The sequence below is a fragment of the Ailuropoda melanoleuca genome, chromosome 11, assembly GCF_002007445.2.
Source record: "Ailuropoda melanoleuca isolate Jingjing chromosome 11, ASM200744v2, whole genome shotgun sequence".
NCBI lineage: Eukaryota > Metazoa > Chordata > Mammalia > Carnivora > Ursidae > Ailuropoda > Ailuropoda melanoleuca.
Window position 1 is genome coordinate 29,725,765 of NC_048228.1, and position 19,071 is coordinate 29,744,835.

Below are 19,071 nucleotides of genomic sequence, written 5' to 3' on the forward strand. Positions count from 1 at the left end.
ATGCGGAAAGCCCAAGCTGTGTTAGAAGTACACGGCCCAAATACTAATTTTCCTCTCTGGGAGACTGGGGGGGGGGAGTGAGTTCGTCTGTTTAATCCCATTTCTTCATCTGCAGCTAACAGAAGTAGACACCTCCCCATCCTTTCTGGCCTCCAAAAGCGTGGAGATTGAGCCTTTCTTACAGCCCATCGGGACCAGGGATCCCTTAGGGCGTGAATGTTGCATAGAGGCACGGTCATGGGGGCTTCAGGAAATCTCAAAGCGCAGGCAAGGAGCAGATCTCCTCTCACAGCGAAGCAGCCAGGTACAGGGAGTCACCCGGGGCTCCTGTGTCCGGCCCCTGCTCTTGGCATTTGTTGGACGCCCTCACCATAGGCCTTTTCCCACTCTCTGGCTTCAGCTACTCCCCAACCCAAGACCAGTTCCTGAATGGTTTCGGGAGGGGCACATCCCTCTACTGCGGGAGCCACAGCCCGCTCGTTTTTCTCTTTCTCATCTCCTCACCCTGATCCTGCCTCATTTCATCCTGAGCATAAGAGCGGCACTTCGCCCACTGCACCTCCCAGAGCGACCTGCCATATCATTTCGACCATCCTACTGCACGAGCACTAACAAAATCACAGGCCTGGACCCTCCACCTCCTCACCAGGGCCCACCCTGCTCCCCCTTGTCTTTCCTAATTGAGTCCTGTGCATCAGTCACAGTTTCTTCAGAAGTTGTCTGCACCATAAATTATAATCAAGGAGTTTGAAGCTAGAAAACTGCTTAAAGCTAAATCATCTGATTCCCCCGAGCCATTCGTTTAAATGCAACAATACTAAAAATGGGCCATGGCCTTATCTCTGCTCAACCCGCATCAACATGGCATTCGGTTATGCTTCTCCACACACGGAGTGGAGAGGAAAAGTTGCTGATCAGTAAAGTGGTATAATTAAAAGGACATCCGAGGGTTTCTCGAAAATATCTCCTCCACCATCCCGAACACTATTCTGTTAATGACAGTTATGTGGGGTCAGGCTTTATATCTCTGGAAGGTCTGCATTAACAGGAAAATATACAACCTAGGAAAAGCCCATATGACTCCCTGTCATATATTCCAGGGATAAGCTGATCAAAGCAGTAGTCTGCCACCAATGCCACTGAGCTGCCATGGACACGACAACGTGTACAACACTTCCAGAGAGATGGGAGGGAATGATCAGAGAAACGGAGGTTGCTGCAGAGGGCATTTGAGGATGATGGGCCCCAGTAAAGGAAACGAGGTACAATCTTGGGACGTCAGGGCCTGGAGGCATGAGGCTCCACAACTTAGCTCCCCAATTCCAATTTTACTGTACAATCAGAGGAGATATTCTACCGATGGTGATAAGATTGCCTGGGCACAGAAAATAAAAGATGAAATGGTCTTCTTTGGTGGAAATTGCAAGATCTCCAAAGGACTGGCCTTATTTAATAATTTACTAGACATCCCCAAAAAGGACTGTGTTCTCAACTCTCCAAATCTGAGGAAGGTCCCTGGCTCTTCAGTTCCAGTAAATACAAACTGACAGACTAGTTCAGCTGAGAAATGAAAGCAAATTATTATGCCGGATGCCATTACTCCGGTTAGTGCCACTTTCGGAAGAGGGGCAAGTTCTATTTTCACAGAGAGGAGTGGTATTTAACACCAGCCTGTTTAATGCAGTCACTCCCTAAGACTATCACAGGAATGCCTGTGACTGCCCTCAGGCGCTCTGTCTGTCATTCCTGCAGCCACTAGCAGTGGACCATGAGGTGAGCATTTCTCTGCCACGGTGTCCCAGGATCCTAACATACTGAAGTGTGAAGCCAGAGAGAGAAAATAAGTGGTGTTCTGACTTATGCTCAGGGAATATGACATATCACCAGTCTATTTTATCCATTCAGCTGCCTTGGCAAAACTTCAAAACTAATGGGTGCCTTGCCTGTGAACCTGGGAGGAAGGGGAGAACAGCACGGACCAGAAGCTCAGAACTTTATTGAAATGAATGTCTGCTAGTTAGGTTTCCCTGAGGCCCAGAAACAGAGAAACAAGAGAACTAATCATGACCTAATCAAGAACATTTTTACTTAAAATACGACCAATAAATAAGGAGTGTAGTAACCTCACTTCTAACTAATAGACCTAACACAGACAGAATAAATAAAGTTTACAACTATAAACTTTCATGTATAAATTAAGACTTTTTTCCCCAGCAAGTGCTACTCTTATTCTGGTTTTCATTTTTACACTAAGGAAAACTTCAAACTTACACTCTCATCTTGAGTGTTTACAAATTCCTGACCTTGTAACCATGCACCACGTTTTCTTTTTTAACCAAAACTTTACTGCTTCAGAATAACAGCAAAGACATTCAGGCACCAAGAAGTAGACATCAATTTGCCCCGTACACTCTTAATTACATCTGTAAGATCCAAACAAGCTCTTCACCGGCCAACACGGCAGCTTTGTCTACTTAAATGCCGGAAATTCTTTCCATCAGGTTCGTTCTTTGCCCAAACTCCAACTTCCTTTTCTTTGAGTGTCTCTTTTCAGTTCCAGTCACTACCTCTAGCTAAGTCTCCCAAATTGCACCTGTGTGCAGATGATGCCCAAATATGTAAATCATACCAGGATTCCCACTGTCTAGACCCTTGTAGCCAATTGCTTCTGAACATCTCCCACTGGACAGACCATCTTTAACCCAGGCTCAATAAACTCCCAAAAGAAATCATCACACCTATTCCAAAATATGTTCTTGGGTGACACCATTTTCCAAGATAATCACTCTCAAAATCATGATATCACCTTTGCATCATCTTCTTCTTGTCCACACCAAGTAAGTTTTCATGGTCAATAATTGTTTTCCCTCTCGAATCACTTTTGCATAAGCGTCCAACTTTTCATCTATATAGACCCTCCCCATGTTCCAGTTCCTGCTTCTCTCATTGGGACTACTGTTATCATAGCCTCATTGATTTCCGGCCTCCTGTGTCTGTTCTTTCTGAATCATCTTTCCCTCTGCTCTCCCAGAATTACTTTTCTTTCTCACCCCCACTAAAATTCCCACATATAAAGTTAAAATCCACTCTTCGCCATCTGGCATACACTGGCTCCAGTCTTTTCTTCCAGGTTTTCCTCTTACTACAGTCCCATCTCATCTTCACCTGTTCACGTCATAACCACATCTATATTAGTTAGCATGGACTAACTTATGCTGCAGGAAAAAACAAACTCAAAATCTCATTTGCTTTCAACAGAGGTTTACTTGTTGTTTATGACAGCAATTCTTTGGAGTGGTCTTCATATCTACTCCATGTCATCCTCATTTGAGGTTCCAGGTGAAGGAGTCCTTGCCTGGAATTTGAGTCTTGTGACAGAGGGAAAAGAAATCTACAAAATGGCTCTGAAAGTTTCAATGCTTATTTGGGGATTGGTCAACAAGGCAAATGGCCATGCCTGGTATTAACGGGGTAGGACATATAACTATCCCACACGGATGGTCCCAATAGGGAACATCAGCAAGTATTTTGAACAAATAATGCATTCTTTCCCACCATCTTCAGAACTACAGCATAAATCCCCCCATGTTTCAGGGTCTTACTTCTTCTAGACCACAGTATCTCAACTCACCACTATTGACACTGTAGGGCCAGATAATTCTTTGTTGCAGGGTTTTGTCCGTGTATTGCAGGATGTTTAACAACATCCCTGACCTCAACCCACTAGACACCACACAAACTCACCCATTCTGCCAATCCAAAATGGCCCCAGGCCTTGGGAAATGTTCCCTGAAGGGGCAAAATCGCCCTTAATCAGCAAGCACTACTCTGGTCTGTGAGTCCTGAAAGAACAGGAACTAGGTCTTAGTCATGACTCACAGCACCAACGACTACAAATGATATCTATGTACTAATTGTTATAAAATAGAACAGAAATGACAGAACAAAATTTTCTTTATTTAAAAAAGTCAAGGGGGAACACTGTGTCCCAGATTTCTTTGGAGGAAAAAACTATATATAAACTCTAGACACAGGAAGTCCAAAGCTTAAAATCCTGGATTCACCACTCCCTAAGACTCTAGGAAAGTTGCTTAACCTCAGTTTCTTCATCTTCAAAATGGGTACAAGAGCATTTCCCTTGCAGCTTTGAGGCGATGTATCAGTGTAAACTGCTTGGTGTATGGAACCTGCTGTATAAATGATACAGTCACCAGCGGCGATGGGGGCGGCAGCATTACTCCCTCGTGACAACCGTTAAATAGAAGATGCTTAAAAACTATTTGCCCTTTTGTGTGGAAATGCCAAATGTTACTCCCAGAGAAAGAACAGCGTGGTCCCACAAAATACTGCCTACGTCTGTTTCTCCATAAATAAGCCTTGTCGTCAAGAAACTTGAGCTCAGCGCTGGTGGATTTGCCATGAAACACATAAGCTTGGATATGAGCAACAGGTTTCTGCGGCACTTTCCTGGATGTCAGCAGAATCTCACAAATTAGGCAAGAAAAGTCCAAAACATATGCCCTCAGCAACTTGCCAAAAACCAATAAAAGGAACCTGTAGTAGAGCCAAAATCAGGGAGGCGGGCAGGCACGGTGGAGAGCTGCAAACCCCGATAAATTCACATGGAAATGCATTTCATTTGAGGAACAGCCTGGCTACAGAAAACCATCTCAAATGATGAAAAGAGCCCTCATAACGCTACATACCATGCCGTCAGAAGCATCAAAATGACAAACCTCGTCTAGATTCTTTTTTACTCCAGCCATTTGGAACTGGATTTGTTGACAACTCAGTGGTTTCGCATTTTGGAAGCGTAACTTAACATCACAGAACGGGCCTGTTGTGAGACAGTAGCATCTTGCCACATTATCGGGACTTGCAGCATTTTATATCCAGGTGCAAAAATACCTCTTCTGTTTTCTGGTTACGAAATTCATGGCATGGCGATCGCAAGTTTAAAATACAGGAAAAAAGAACAAAAGTCACTCTCCGTTTATAGAACAGGCCGTGCGGTCTGTTTTCCAATTAGCATGATTCCCTGTCCAGCAAAACGAAATGTGAAGGGCCTGTGGCTTTGCGTGTTCGGTTTTTTTTTTTCTTTCTTTCTTTTTTTTCTTTCTTTCTTCCTTCCTTTCTTTCTTTCTTTCTTTCTTTCTTTCTTTCTTTCTTTCTTTCTTTCCTTCCTTCCTTCCTCTTTCTTTCTTTCTTTCTTTCTTTCTTTCTTTCTTTCTTTCGCTCCGTGAGACTTTCAAGCTGGTAGAACGATTGAGATCCGCAGGCCCTGGAGACCGAAACGCTGGAATCCCCAGCCTTGGCAGCCAACACGCCCCGGCAGCAACGGGAAAGGGTTCGTGTTCCCCTGGAGCTAAGATTTCAATCCAAAGGCCATTGTGATTCAAACTGTTCCTTCAGGGAAGCTGGGGTCAGCCAGCTCCAAAAAGTAAGCTTGCGTGACCCTGCGCACCCACACTCCGGGAACCCCGCTGCCCCTGCCCCGCTGCCCCTGGGGCGCGGCGTCCCCAGCCGTAAGCCGATCTCTTCTTCCGCCCGCCCCCGCGAGCTGGGCCCCGCCTCGTGCTCCCCGGATACCTGCCTGCCATCTGGCCCCAAGGCTGTTCACTCTCCGCTTGCAGTGTTGTAGTAACCCAATGACTTTTCAGCCACAACAGGCTTGACTCAAAAATGTATTTTCTTCACTTGCAGCACTTCTAACCCTGCTGGCTTAATGAGCCCCAAAGGGTTGCCTCTGCATCGCTTACTGAATCCTAATTAGATAATTAAACCGGATAGAAAAAAAAAAGAGAGACAGAGAGAGAGAGAGAGAAAAAAAAACTTTATTTCCGTAGCTATTATATTATGTGCGACTAAAATTCCCCAAGCAAAGCATTCCCACTTTTCAAACTAAATCGTTTAGTTCCAGACTCAGAAAGTCACACTTGCTCTGGTCAAGGTTCTGGGGCTGTCATATGATATTTCTCAAGGACTGGGAGAGAATAAATACAGAGGTCCTCGTTCATGCATGCATTTGGTCAGTAAATATTTATTCGGCACCCACTTTGTGCCCGCCACGTTCTGCACACCTGATAGTAAAAAGGTTCTAAGATCTAATTGAAATGTGACTTAAATATTTGAGACAAACAAATGATAATGACAACAAATACATATGTCTATAATTTAGTCTAAAAATTAGAAACCCATTTGCTTTTATTTTCACGTTCATTTACCCTAACCTCGCCGATTCCACCATGGGTAACCGGCCAGACACATCCACTTCCTCGTGTACTTTTTATTTTATGCATTGTATGACTCATTCGACTGTGAATAGATTTGCAAAGTGGAATAAAAATTATTTTTCAGGAAGTAGCTTCGACATGCAAAGCAAAAGCAAAGGCCTATCAAGGTGGCTGTTTCTTCAGTGCTGATGCACTTCAATAAAGAAAAACTGTTTTAACTGATGGTAAAAATCACAGACAGGAACTCATCTCATTGCTATTCTGGGAGATTTTTAGAGAAAATGGGGGGAGTTTCCAAAAAGACAAAAAGACTTAAAACATTTTAAAGGAGGGAAAACTGGTTTATTTGTTTTTTTCCTTTCTTCCATGTACCCTAAAAAATGCATATTGTTTTCCCATTTCTTCCATATAGATATTTAAAAGATTGTTCAAATTACCCTAGATGTTTTTGATTTGCCTTTATTTTCTCTCTTAGTTGCCAAATCTGTGTCTTTCGTTCTCTTTGGAAAGAAGACTAACAATATTTTAGATGAGAAAGTGAGTCAGGATTAGATCCTAACTTTTGTTCTTCTCTTCCTTCTCCACTCCTAATTGATTTCTTCAGGAGATCAGTGGATCCAATTGACATTCCCAAGCAAAATTTTGGCAAGTCCATGCTAACCAAAAGCATCACAGAACAATGTTATACTGTTCTGCACAATGGCAAACACCAGGTGGAAAAGTGAAACATTTAAACATCTGGAAACTTCCCAGATCATCATTTCACCTGAACAAATTCCATAAATTTTATTAGCAATCAAGTTTTTACTTTTCACCTAGATGTGTGTTATTTTAAGTAGCTGTAGGGCTAGCCAAAATCTTGGCGATCCAACAACTCCTTCTTCAGTTTAGCTTTCTCCAAAAGGAGGGTATTTTTTCATCAGGTCTTCTGGGACAATAACATTAAACATGGACCATTTTGATGTCTTTCATTGCAGCAGGCTAGGAAGAGAATGGAGTCTCAAGGATGAACTTGATAACGCCCCTCCTTGGGTCATTCTGCCTTGAATCTTTTTCCCTAAGTATCATTAGCAAGTTTAGAGGAACACATACACACACACACACACACACACACACGCACACACACACACACTTCTCAGAGATAAGTTTAAGTCAAATGTCAAGAACAGAACATTATTTTATTACATTTAGTGGTGGTGTCCACTATGGAATTTACCAAAGTATCTTTGGAAATGTTTGTCAGCCTCAGTGGGGCAAATTCTGCTTTAGAATATCAGGGGTCGCCATATTTATTTTATTGACATCAGAACTTCCTCTAATGATGATGAGAATCCAAACTTGGAAGCGCTCCAGGAAACACCCCATATCCGACTTCCTGAGTCTGAGGGGCAGAGAGAATGCAACACAGGCCTGGGGTGGGCAAGTGCTGCAGTCTGAGCCCTGAGTCCTAGATCCGCAGCAGACTGGAGTCGGTGTAAGAGATCTAGGAAGCCAGGTGCGGTCCCAGGCAAAGGGGCTGATAGAAACAAAAGGAAAGCAGATTGCTTAATTTCGGCTAGAATTGAGGACCAGGAGGGAAATGCAGTGAGAATGAGGAACCCAGGCGAAGGCAAGCGAGCCAGCTGGCTGTGAACATCGACTAAAGAGAGCTGCAACAGCATGCAAATGTCACGGGGCAGCAGGGGCGGCATTCAAACCAGACACCAGAAACGTACGTTTCCAACTGTTTCCAGACCCCACCAGGGATGAGAACACAGCCACCAAGGTCCTGCCAGCCCAGCTCCTCAATGGTTCCAAGAGCAGGCGGGGCTCTATCTGGGGCGGCAGACCTTTAGGGCAGCTCGGCAACCTCTTATCCAAAAGCTCTGGGCTAGAGGTGTTCTGGAGTTTAGAATTTTCCTATATTAAAAAGCATGCAACCACTTGCACGAATTTCCAAAGGCACCATCCTGAGTGAATAATGCCAATTGCAGATAGTCCCGTAATGATTCCGTTTATCTAGCGTTGTTGAAACAACGAAGTGACGGAGAGCAGATCCTGGTTGTCAGCGGTTAGGCAGAGGGGGGTACTGTGACTCTGACAGGGTAGCACGGAAAGATCTTCCGCATCTGACTGTGGCGCTGGTCACACAAACCTACATGGGATAAGACTGCAAGGAACGAAATACACACAGGCACACATGCCAGGAAGTGAGTGTATGTAAAACTGGCCAAACCCAAATAAGATCAACGGATTGTACCAATGTCAATGTCTCATTGTGCTACTGTGCTACAGATTTGCCAGACGTTACCATGGGGAGAAATTAGGTGAAAGGTATACTGCATCTATTATTTCTTACGACTGCATATGCATCTAAAAGCCTCAAAATAATTTTTTAAGGGAAACGTTTAAAAGTCAATAAAGTGCCTATTTGGCGTCTTATGTAACCCTACAAGCAATGTCAAACATACTAATACTTCTTCAGCGAAGTGTGTGATTCTTTGCACCAAGTGAAATGCAAGTTATAAAATAACCTTTCATCAGCTCGGGTCTGGTTTTGTGGCTACATGGGTTCAGATTAAGTCAGATAGTGCTAACAAATCAACCATTGAAAATATTTCCGTTTTTCATAGCTTTTTGGGTTTGGAACTACAGATTAAGAATTATAAATCCACATAGAGAAAGGTGTGGATGGATACCACTGACCGATCTGTTTGATAGCTCCTATTTCTCTTTTTCATTTCATATTCTGCAGAGCAAAATGGGGGATTGCAATTTTTTAATAAAATACTTGCATCCAGAAGGTTTGAGGAAAAGATGTTTTCGTGAATCTTTTTGAGAAGTTAGCAGGCAATGCCCAGATGGCATATAATGGAGGGAGACTAGGACAGAAAGGCAAGACCTTCAACAGACGAATGGATAAAGAAGATGTGGTTCATATATACAATGGAATATTACTCAGCCATCTGCAAGGATGATTACCCAACATTTGCATCAACATGGACGAAACTGGAAGAGATTATGCTAAGTGAAATCAGTCAAGCAGAAAAAGACAGTTATCATATGGTTTCACTCATTTGTGGAACGTAAGGAATAGCAGGGAGATCATTAGGAGAAGGAAGGGGAAAATGAGGGGGTGCAGAACAAATGGGGAGATGAAGCATGAGAGACTATGGACTCTGGGAAACAAACTGAGGGTTTCAGAGGGGAGGGGGTGGGGGGTTGGGCTAGGTCGGTGATGGGTAGTAAGGAGGGTACGTACTTCGTGGACCACTGGGTGTTATAATGTGTTACAATGAATCATGGAACAGTACATCAAAAACTAATTATGTACTGTATGGTGACTAACATAACATAATTTAAAAAACTAAATTCAATTACAGATGAAAATTTATAAAAAGAAAAAAAGAAAGTCAAGATGGGCATGGAACAGAAGGACACTTCCTGAGGCTCTCCCCACGTTTCTCCATAGCACCATTTCCTGTTTGGGAATACATTTTCATGATATTAGAAATTCCTAAATTCAAAAATATTATTAACTAGTTGAAGTTATCTACCATTTTGTATTATACACTTCTGTTTCTTCTCACTAGGGTGGAAAATAGAAATTTGACCCTATTTGACATATTCAACCATAATGCAGATACTTCATGGGATATAGATTTTTGGAATTAAATGAGGATGGGCATTCAAAATTTGCAAGAGTTCTCATTTCAGTCAAATTAGAATTCAAACAAAATGGTAGGATCCTAATTCATTCACCCTTACCTGAGTCTTCAGGTGTTATTCTGAGCTATTCTCCACACGCAGGCAGTTATTCTATTGAACTATGAAGGTAACCATAGCACTCTTTTCTGGTCTCCTCGGTACATGTAGAATAGTATCTGAGCTCCCTTGGGTGAAGGAAGCCGTCAGTGACCTGGCCACAGGTGGTCACCGTTGACAGTTACCTGTCTCTCCAGTTTGCCTACTCCAGGCGGTACCTCTACCACTTTCATTACTTTTGGTTTTCCGGAATAAGCCGTGCTTCCTTACCCTCGTGCTTTTACACACCTCCCTCCTTGGTATGGAACACTCCATTCTCCCCGTTCTTTATCTGGCCAAATCCTAAAGTCTTGTAATTTTCTAACATTGCCTCTGTCCCCTGGAAGCCTGTGGCATCTCTCCTTTCCTCTATCCAAACTTGTCTAGATGGAAAGCCCTATCAAAACACTTGTCATGCTGCATCGTACTGTGTATGTCCTAATGCAGGGAACTGAATATTTCTACTTCCCCGGAGCTTAGCACAGTGCCTGGCAGGGAGTAACCATTCAATAAACAAACAAACAGACAATAATTTGTGTTTGATGAATGGATAAACATATGAATGAATGTACACATACACATCCCCCAAAAATATCAAACAAAATATGATATAGCTTGTTAGCTTTAAGACCAGCAAGTTACCTAAGCTTTCTGTAACTTAGCTTTCTCAACTATAGAGTAGGAAAAACATATTTCTTCCTTCATCAGTAATATCAATCAGTGCATGTACAACAATTGCAACTTAGCTCAATATGTAGGAAGCATTCAGCAAACATTAAAGCTAAAAAGTATAGGTGTACGTTGTGGGAAGCTTTAAATATGCTTTCTTTTCTCTGAGCCATGGAGATTGTGGAATGTTCTAAGTGAAGGCACATTAAAAAAATGTTGCCATTATTATAGTTAAGTTTATAAATATCAAATTCAAATTTCTCACAACTTATCAAATGTCAAACTATATTGTGTTTTTAAAAAAATATTTATTTATTTTAAAGAGAGAGCACACATGCGTGAGTTGGAAGAGGGGCAGAGGGAGAGAATCTTCAAGCAGACTTCCCACTGAGCACAGAGCTGGACACGGGGGTCAATCCCAGGACCCATAAGATCATGATCTGAGCTGAAACCAAGAGTCAGACGCTTAACTAACTGAGCCACCAAGGTGCCCCAAACTATATTGTATTTTAATGTTAAACATTATTTTTTCCTTATTCCAAAAAACCTACAACTACATATAGCATTTATTGGCCTTTGGGTAAGCAGAATATTCAGTTAAACCTTGAGAGATTAGCTTTCTGATCATTTTACAATTGCTAATTCTTTTTAATATAATAACTTGTATTTGAGCAAAGTATGTGTTATTATTAATTCATTCAGATTCAACTGTTTATTCAGCCAGCTACTCAGTGTCAGGCAATGTGCTAGAGACAGGAAAACTGTGGAATGGTCACATTCCGTGCCTTCATGGAATGTACATGTTCTTAGAGGAACATGGATGTGAGATTCTTCCTGGAAGAAAAGAAAGGTATCACATGAATAAGCATATAATAAAAGAATCCATGAGAAACCAAAGCTGAATAACTCATGTATTGCTAGGATTACATTTAGCTTCAAATAATAGAAACCAAACTATAGTAGCTTAAACATATTACGGTTTTATTGTTTTGTATAATATGATGTCCAAAAGTAAGCAGTCCAGAGCTTGAAGGGTAATTACTGGGTTCAGCAGGGACCCGGGCTCTATCTGTCTTTCTGCTCTACCTTTATGGGTTCTAGCCTCCAAGTCACAAAATGATTCCCGAAATTCCAGTCATCACATCCTGCATCCTGAATCTTGCAAGAAGAGGAAAAATTCCCGATGTGCATCCCTACCGAATGACCAGTAAGTGACCGTTAAGAAAGAAAGAAAAACGGATGTTGGACAAACAGCTAGCAGTCTCCACCATAGTTCAAGAATTAAGGGCCAGGCTATTCACTGGGGCTCAAGAAAGAGCATGGACCTGTCAGTACAAACTAGATGGGTGAGAAGTATATCTCTCAAAAAAGAAAGCAGGAGAAGGAAAGAAAGAAAGAAAGAAAGAAAGAAAGAAAGAAAGAAAGAAAGAAAGAAAGGAAGGAAGAAAGAAAAAGAACTGAAGGAAGGAAAAAAGGAAGAGGGGAGGGAAGGAGAGAGGGAGGAGGAAAAAGGGGTGCCTGGGTGGCTCAGTGGGCTAAGCATCTGCCTTTGGCTCAGGTTATGATTCCAGGGTCCTGGGATCAAGTCCTGCTTCAGGACTTCCTTCTCAGTGGGGAGCCTGCTTCTCCCTCTCCTTTGCCCCCCTCCACCACTTGCACACGCTCTCTCTTGAATAAATAAAATCTTTAAAAAAAAGAAAGAGATAGAGACAGAAGTAGGGAGGGAGGAAGAAAAAGAGGAGGAAAGAAAGTGTATGTGTGGCTTAAGTCATGAAAATTTGGGGGTTTTAGTGAGGAAAGAGCTTTTGATTCCGGTCCAGTGACAAAATGAAATTCTGTATTAACCTGCTTCTGAAATCAAGAAGTCAAAATGGTGCCCAAAAGTCATGCAAGTGAAGGATAAGCCTTGAGTAAGGGGAGAAATAAAATAAGCAAGATGCTTATGAAATTGTATCAGCCCTTCGTGTATAGAGAAGGACTAGCTGGGTTGCTGACTCTCTCCTCCCACGCCGCTGGCCAGCCTGCTAATTATATAACACGCGCTCAATAAGTATGTGTTGAATGAATTAGTCACAGTGCACTTTCCCCCCTAGACTGGCCATGCCCTCAGATTCCCTCTCACACGTGTCTCCAGGCAGCCACTACCAATGGATCAGAGATGTGGTGAGAGGGGAAACAAATCTGCCATCCTCACAGGGAGTGAGACTATGCTCAGCAACCCGTCTGTTCCTCGGGAATTTCAGTATTCACCTCAGTTCTTCCATATTACTGAGAAAATGTTTTTTAGGGGAAAAATGTCAACAGGGCTAAGAGTAAATAAAGGAAGGGGATGTTTTCCTCTTGGCACAGAATATAAAGAGGGATGGTGGTAGTTAATGCCTCAGAACCAAGCATGGTAGAGGAAACACATTCCTCCTGTGAGAAAATCCCAAATGAAATTAAAACTTCAATGAAAACATCTGCATTCCCCACATGTACTTTCCTCCTTGCAGAGCGTGTGTGTTGCATGTCTTAAGAGAGATCAAGATTTCTTTATAATCAGAAAACCCCATTTGCTATTTCTTCTAGATAAATGAAGGTCTGTTGAAGATGATTCTCTGAGAAAAAAAAAAGATCACCTAAAGCATCAGAAATATTTTAAAAAATTCATTTAATTAACGTGTATTAAGTGCCTACTGTACACACAGAACTGATCCAGGGTTGCTTTCATAAGCAAAACTGTCATTATTTTTGCCTAATAGGGAAATGAGGAAGATAGCCATTAATCAAATTATTGTATTTATGATTATCTAACTACAAACTGAAGCAAGTCCTCTGAAGGAAAGGGACACAGTTCTCTGAGATCCTAAAATAACATCAGTAATAAACTTACCTTTTATTTTCATTTAAACGTGTATGCGTTCCAGGGGAAGGAGGAGGGGAAGGAGTAGCAATGAGGGAGCAGCACTTTCAAGGGCCCCGAGGCAGGAAGCAGCATAGCAGGTCCCAGGAACTGAAGGTCTATGTGGAGAACGAGATGGCAAGTGGTTAAAAATGAGGTTTAGAATCAAGCAGAGGGCACCAGCAGGTGCTTGAAGACTATGAATGGTTTAAATTTTCATCTTAGCTGCCATCGGAATGCATTAGAGCGTTTTAGGGAGTAAGTGACATAATCGTGCTTGTGCTGCAGGGTACCTATATGGCTTGGTCCTAAAAGAGCATTCCAGCATCAGTGTGTTAAATCGAGGTTATTAAAAACGTACAAATAAATGAAGCAAAAGAGGGAGCGAAGAGTGTTGTCAGATAAATTACTCTAGCAACAGCATGAATGATAGTTTCGATAAGGATGAAAATGGACACTGGAGAAACGAATTTGAACAATACATACAGAAACATAGAGAATGGGATGAATATAAGACGCATTTAGGTAGTGAAATATACAGGATGGTGAAGGGAAGGATCTAGAAAGACTCCCAGTTTCTGGTCTGGACGAGTGAGTAGATGGTATTCCTGTTTGCTGTGATCAGGAACACAGGAGGGAGACCAGGCTATAAAAAGCACGTGAGTGATCCTGCCAGAATGGTTGATTTTAAAGTGCTCGAGAAACATCCAAATGTCTATATCCAGAAAGGAACTGGCATAAATCTGTACTTTGGAGGTAATTTCACAGATAAATATATTGATTTGGAAAGGATTAATATAGATAGTAGTTAAAATGGGAAACCTGAATGGATCACATAGGGAGAACATTCACCATGAACTACAACAGAACCCTTGGCATCACCACCTACAGGAGAAGCTTGAGGTAAGAGAAGACCAAAGAAAAATTGTATCAAGGAAAGTATATGATTAGAGCATTTTCAAAAATTACCCTAGTAATAGGAGCATATGAGGAAAGGATAGTAGAATCCCTTGGGTTTAGCCATAGGCACTCTGGCCAAAGCCGTGTAAGTCAGTGGGGTGAGCATCAGAGTGCAGTGGGAAAGAAGGATGCAGGTAGAGTGATTGCAGGCTGTTCTCCAAAGAAGCTTGGCCGGAAAGAACATCATGAGAAAGGGTGAAAGAAAATGATGTAACATCAAGAATGCAGGGTGACTCAGTCGGTTTGAGCTCAGGTCATGATCTTAAGGGTCGAGCTCAGGTTGTGATCTCAGGGTTGTGAGATTGAGCCCGCATCAGGCTCTGCACTCAGCGGGGAGTCTGCTTGAAGATTCTCTCTCTCTGCCCCTCCCCCCACTCATGCACCACAAGCTCTGTCTCTAAAATAAATAAATAAATCTTTTAAAAAACGAATGCAGGAGCCTTCACAATGAGCTGTCACCTCACACTTGTGAGAATGGCTGTTACCAGAAAGACAAGAAATAACAAGTGTTAGCAAGGATGTGGAGAAAAGAAAAACTTTGCACACTGATGGTGGGAATGTGAATTGGTCCACCCATTGTGGAAAACAGTGTGGAAATTCCTCAAAAAGTTAAAAATAAAACAACCAAATGATCCAACCATTCCACTTCTGTGTACTTACATCAAGAAAACCAGAACACTAATTTGAAAAGATACACGTTCATGTTGTGTTATTTACAACAGCCAAGATATGGAAACAATCTAAATGTCCACTGATGGATGAATGGGTAAAGACGATGTGCATACACACCGGAATACCATCCAGCCATCAAAAGGAAGGAAATTTTGCCACTTGTGACAATGTGAATAGACCCTGAGGGCACGATGCTAAGTGAAATAAGTCAGATAGAAAAAGACAAATACCTGTGATCGCGCTTCTATGTGCAATCCAAAACACAGCAAACAGACAAGCTTAACTGAGCTGATGGCGTTAGAGAACAGATTGGTGGTTGCTGAGGTGGGGGGTGGAGGTTGCATGAAATGGATAAAGGGGCTTAAAAGGTGCACATTTTCACTTACAAAATGGATCGGTCACAGGGATGTAATGTATAGCATGCTGACTACAGTTAATTTCACTATAACGAATATTTGAAAGTGGCTAGAAGATTACATAATGAAAGCTCTCTTCAAGAAAAAAATTACAACTGCAGGATGACAGACGTTAACTGGACTCTTTGTCACGGTCGTTCCGCAATATATACAAATATCAGATCATGTTGTACACCTAAAACTAATAGAGTGTTAGATGTCAAGCATACCACAACCAAAAAGAAAAGAAAAGAAAGAAAAAGAATGCGGGAGGGGCGCCTGGGTGGCACAGCGGTTAAGCGTCTGCCTTCGGCTCAGGGCGTGATCCCGGCGTTATGGGATCGAGCCCCACATCAGGCTCCTCCGCTGTGAGCCTGCTTCTTCCTCTCCCACTCCCCCTGCTTGTGTTCCCTCTCTCGCTGGCTGTCTCTATCTCTGTCAAATGAATAAATAAAAAAAAAATCTTTAAAAAAAAAAAAAAAAAAAAAAAAAAAAAATTTTAAAAAAAAAAAAAAAAAAAAAAAAAGAAAAAGAATGCGGGAGCCTTAAGCATGTTTATAGGCTGCAGGAAAAAGTAGAGGAGAGAGTGTCATCAGACAGAGCTCGACCGCTGATGAATCACATGCTATCTGTGTCCAGACACCGCTTCTAATTCCACCTGAGTAGCCGTGGCTTCCTGAACAAATTAATGATCCTTACTAAGCTTCGATCTTTTCATATGGAAAATGGCAATAATAATGGAAGCACCTGTATGGCTGTTAGGAGGTTTAGATAAGATAAATAGCTTAATGTCTGTTCAACCAGTGATCTCTGTGATTACCATTATGCATACAATTAAGTGACAAAATAAAAAAGCAGTAAGGGTAGCAGTAATGACAAAAGACATAGTGATAAGATCATGGAAACAGAAAGTTATGTGTATATTAGAAGAGTTAAATAATTGTTCCTAAATCACACAATGAGAAAAAAGGAAATTGGATGACTAGCAATTTGATGAATATTACCAAAAATAGCAGACATTCTGCAAAATCAGATGCTAGTACCAACATCGCTGTGAGAGCTAAGTAACTGTATCGCTAGGAACACGGCCAGGCGCAGAGCAAGCGCTGTTAACGGCTTGGTTGTCTTGTTCATTCTAGTAGGAGAGCTAGTGTTTCAGAGTAAACTTGGGTGCTTTGTTTAAGGCAGTGTGGTCTCATCTGCTCCCGTACCTTCAAATATTACCTTCATGCTGGATAAATTCCAAATCTATGTGAGAACCCCAACTTCTCTCTTAATTTATATTCTCACATCATAACTTGCTGATACCTCACTAACATCTCATAGCCAAATAATCTAAAATCAAAATCACATTTTTTAAAGATTTTATTTATTTATTTGTCAGAGAAAGAAAGAGAGCATAAGCAGGGGGAGCAGCAGGCAAAGGGAGAAGCAGGCTCCCTGCTGAGCAAGGAGCCCGATGTGGGGCTGGATCCGAGGACCCTGAGATGATGACCTGAGCCGAAGGCAGAGGCTTAACTGACTGAGCCACCCAGGGGTCCCCAAAATCACATTTTTAAAATTCAGTTATTTTCCTCATAAACACAGGTATCTATTTGGTTGATGATAGCAATCATGGGGACATAGTCAGTAGTTGGAGAAGGATGGGGAAAAAAGTGAAGAAAGAGAAAAAAGATTGAGAGGAGTAAAGGAGGGAAAGGAAGACAAATGTGAAGTAGGGACAAGAGAAGTGATGACTTCCTTAACAATATCTAAAATCTTCAAACCAAAGCAGTGTTCTAAACCAGTAAAATGTAATGTCTTGCTGTTTTTTACTGGGAATAGTCAAACTCTCTCAGTTGACTGATTCCACTTATTCATCTGTGCAGCAAATGTTCATTGACCAAAGTTTATAAGAATAGCCCTTCAACAGATGACTGGATTAAGAAGCTGTGGTCCATATATACAATGGAATATTACTCAGTCATCAGAAAGAATGTATTATTAAAAAAAAAAGCAACATGGACAGCACTGGAGGAGATAATGCTAAGTGAAATAAGTCAAGCAGAGAAAGACAATTATCATACGGTTTCACTCATTTTTATGGAACATAAGAAGTAGGAAGATGGGTAGGAGAAGAAAGGGATAAAGAAAGGGGGGTAATCAGAAGGGGGAATGAAGCATGAGAGACTGTGGACTCTGAGAAACAAACTGAGGGCTTCAGAGGGGAGGGGGTGGGGGAATGCGATAGACCCGTGATGCGTAGTAAGGAGGGCACGTATTGCATGGTGCACTGGGTGTTATATGCAACTAATGAATCATCAAACTTTACATCAAAAACCAGGGATGTACTGTATGGTGACTAACATAATATAATAAAAAAATATTATTATTAAAAAAAAAAGCATAGCCCTGGATGTATCACCAGAAAGCAGGAAGAGTGTGGGCCACAGTCCTTCCCCTCGAGTCACTATTAGCTTCTTTACGAAAATGAGAAAAGTTATCCAAAAATCACCAAAGTTCAAACTATGGAGTGACACTCCCGGGTTTACTGATGGTTCAATGGTAAGCAGAGATAACATTCAGCAGCTTACATTTTGAGTTTCTCCATGAAGAACTCTTAACAGGAGGCACTGGGTGCCTCAGTTGGTTAAGCATCTGCCTTCAGCTTAGGTTATGATCCCAGGGTCCTGGGATCAAGCCCCACATCGGGCTCCCTGCTCAGTGGGGAGCCTGTTTCTCCCTCTGCCCTTCACCCTGTCTTTCGTGTTATCTCTCTCTCTCAAATAAATAAAATCTTTAAAAAAAAAAAAAGAACTCTAAACAGACTGGCATCCAATGAATGTTTCTTGAATACGGCAATGAATGCAGTATGGTGGCTCAGTCCTTCCACAAAATCCACTTTGTCCACTTCTTTTTATTCATGACGTAGACTGCATTCACATCCTGGCCTTCTGAGCACATGTGTGAGTTCTGCAAAATAAATTACATCTATTAGGAAAATAAACTGAAAATGAGACCTTCATTTTACCTTCCCTCCTCTCCCTCTAACATCAATGGAACCTGTTCGAAGTTTGAGGCTATCACAGCAGTTTACAGCTTACATTGTTTGATTACCTGATTATGGGCATTTCACACTTTTCCTGAGTTGGAAAGAAGCGTAATCTAAAGAATAAGGCAATAACCTTTCTTTAAAATAAATCCTAAACAAAACAAAACAAAACTGCAGTAAAAAACCAAAAACAAAAAAACCCCCAAAAAACAGGTTGCATTTCATACATATAGTTTATTTGTTGGATTTTGAAAGAATTTGACCACTACCAATTCAAGGAACTGAACTGTCTTACTATGTGAGGTGCAGGGTAACATAATGCATTAGATGATGTAAGAGCAAAGGTTTGGGAATCAGACCATTACTTCCAAATGCCAGCTCTACCTCTCTCTCGCTCTGTGACTTGACGATACACAATTTTCTTTCCTTTGGCTTTATCATCTTTAA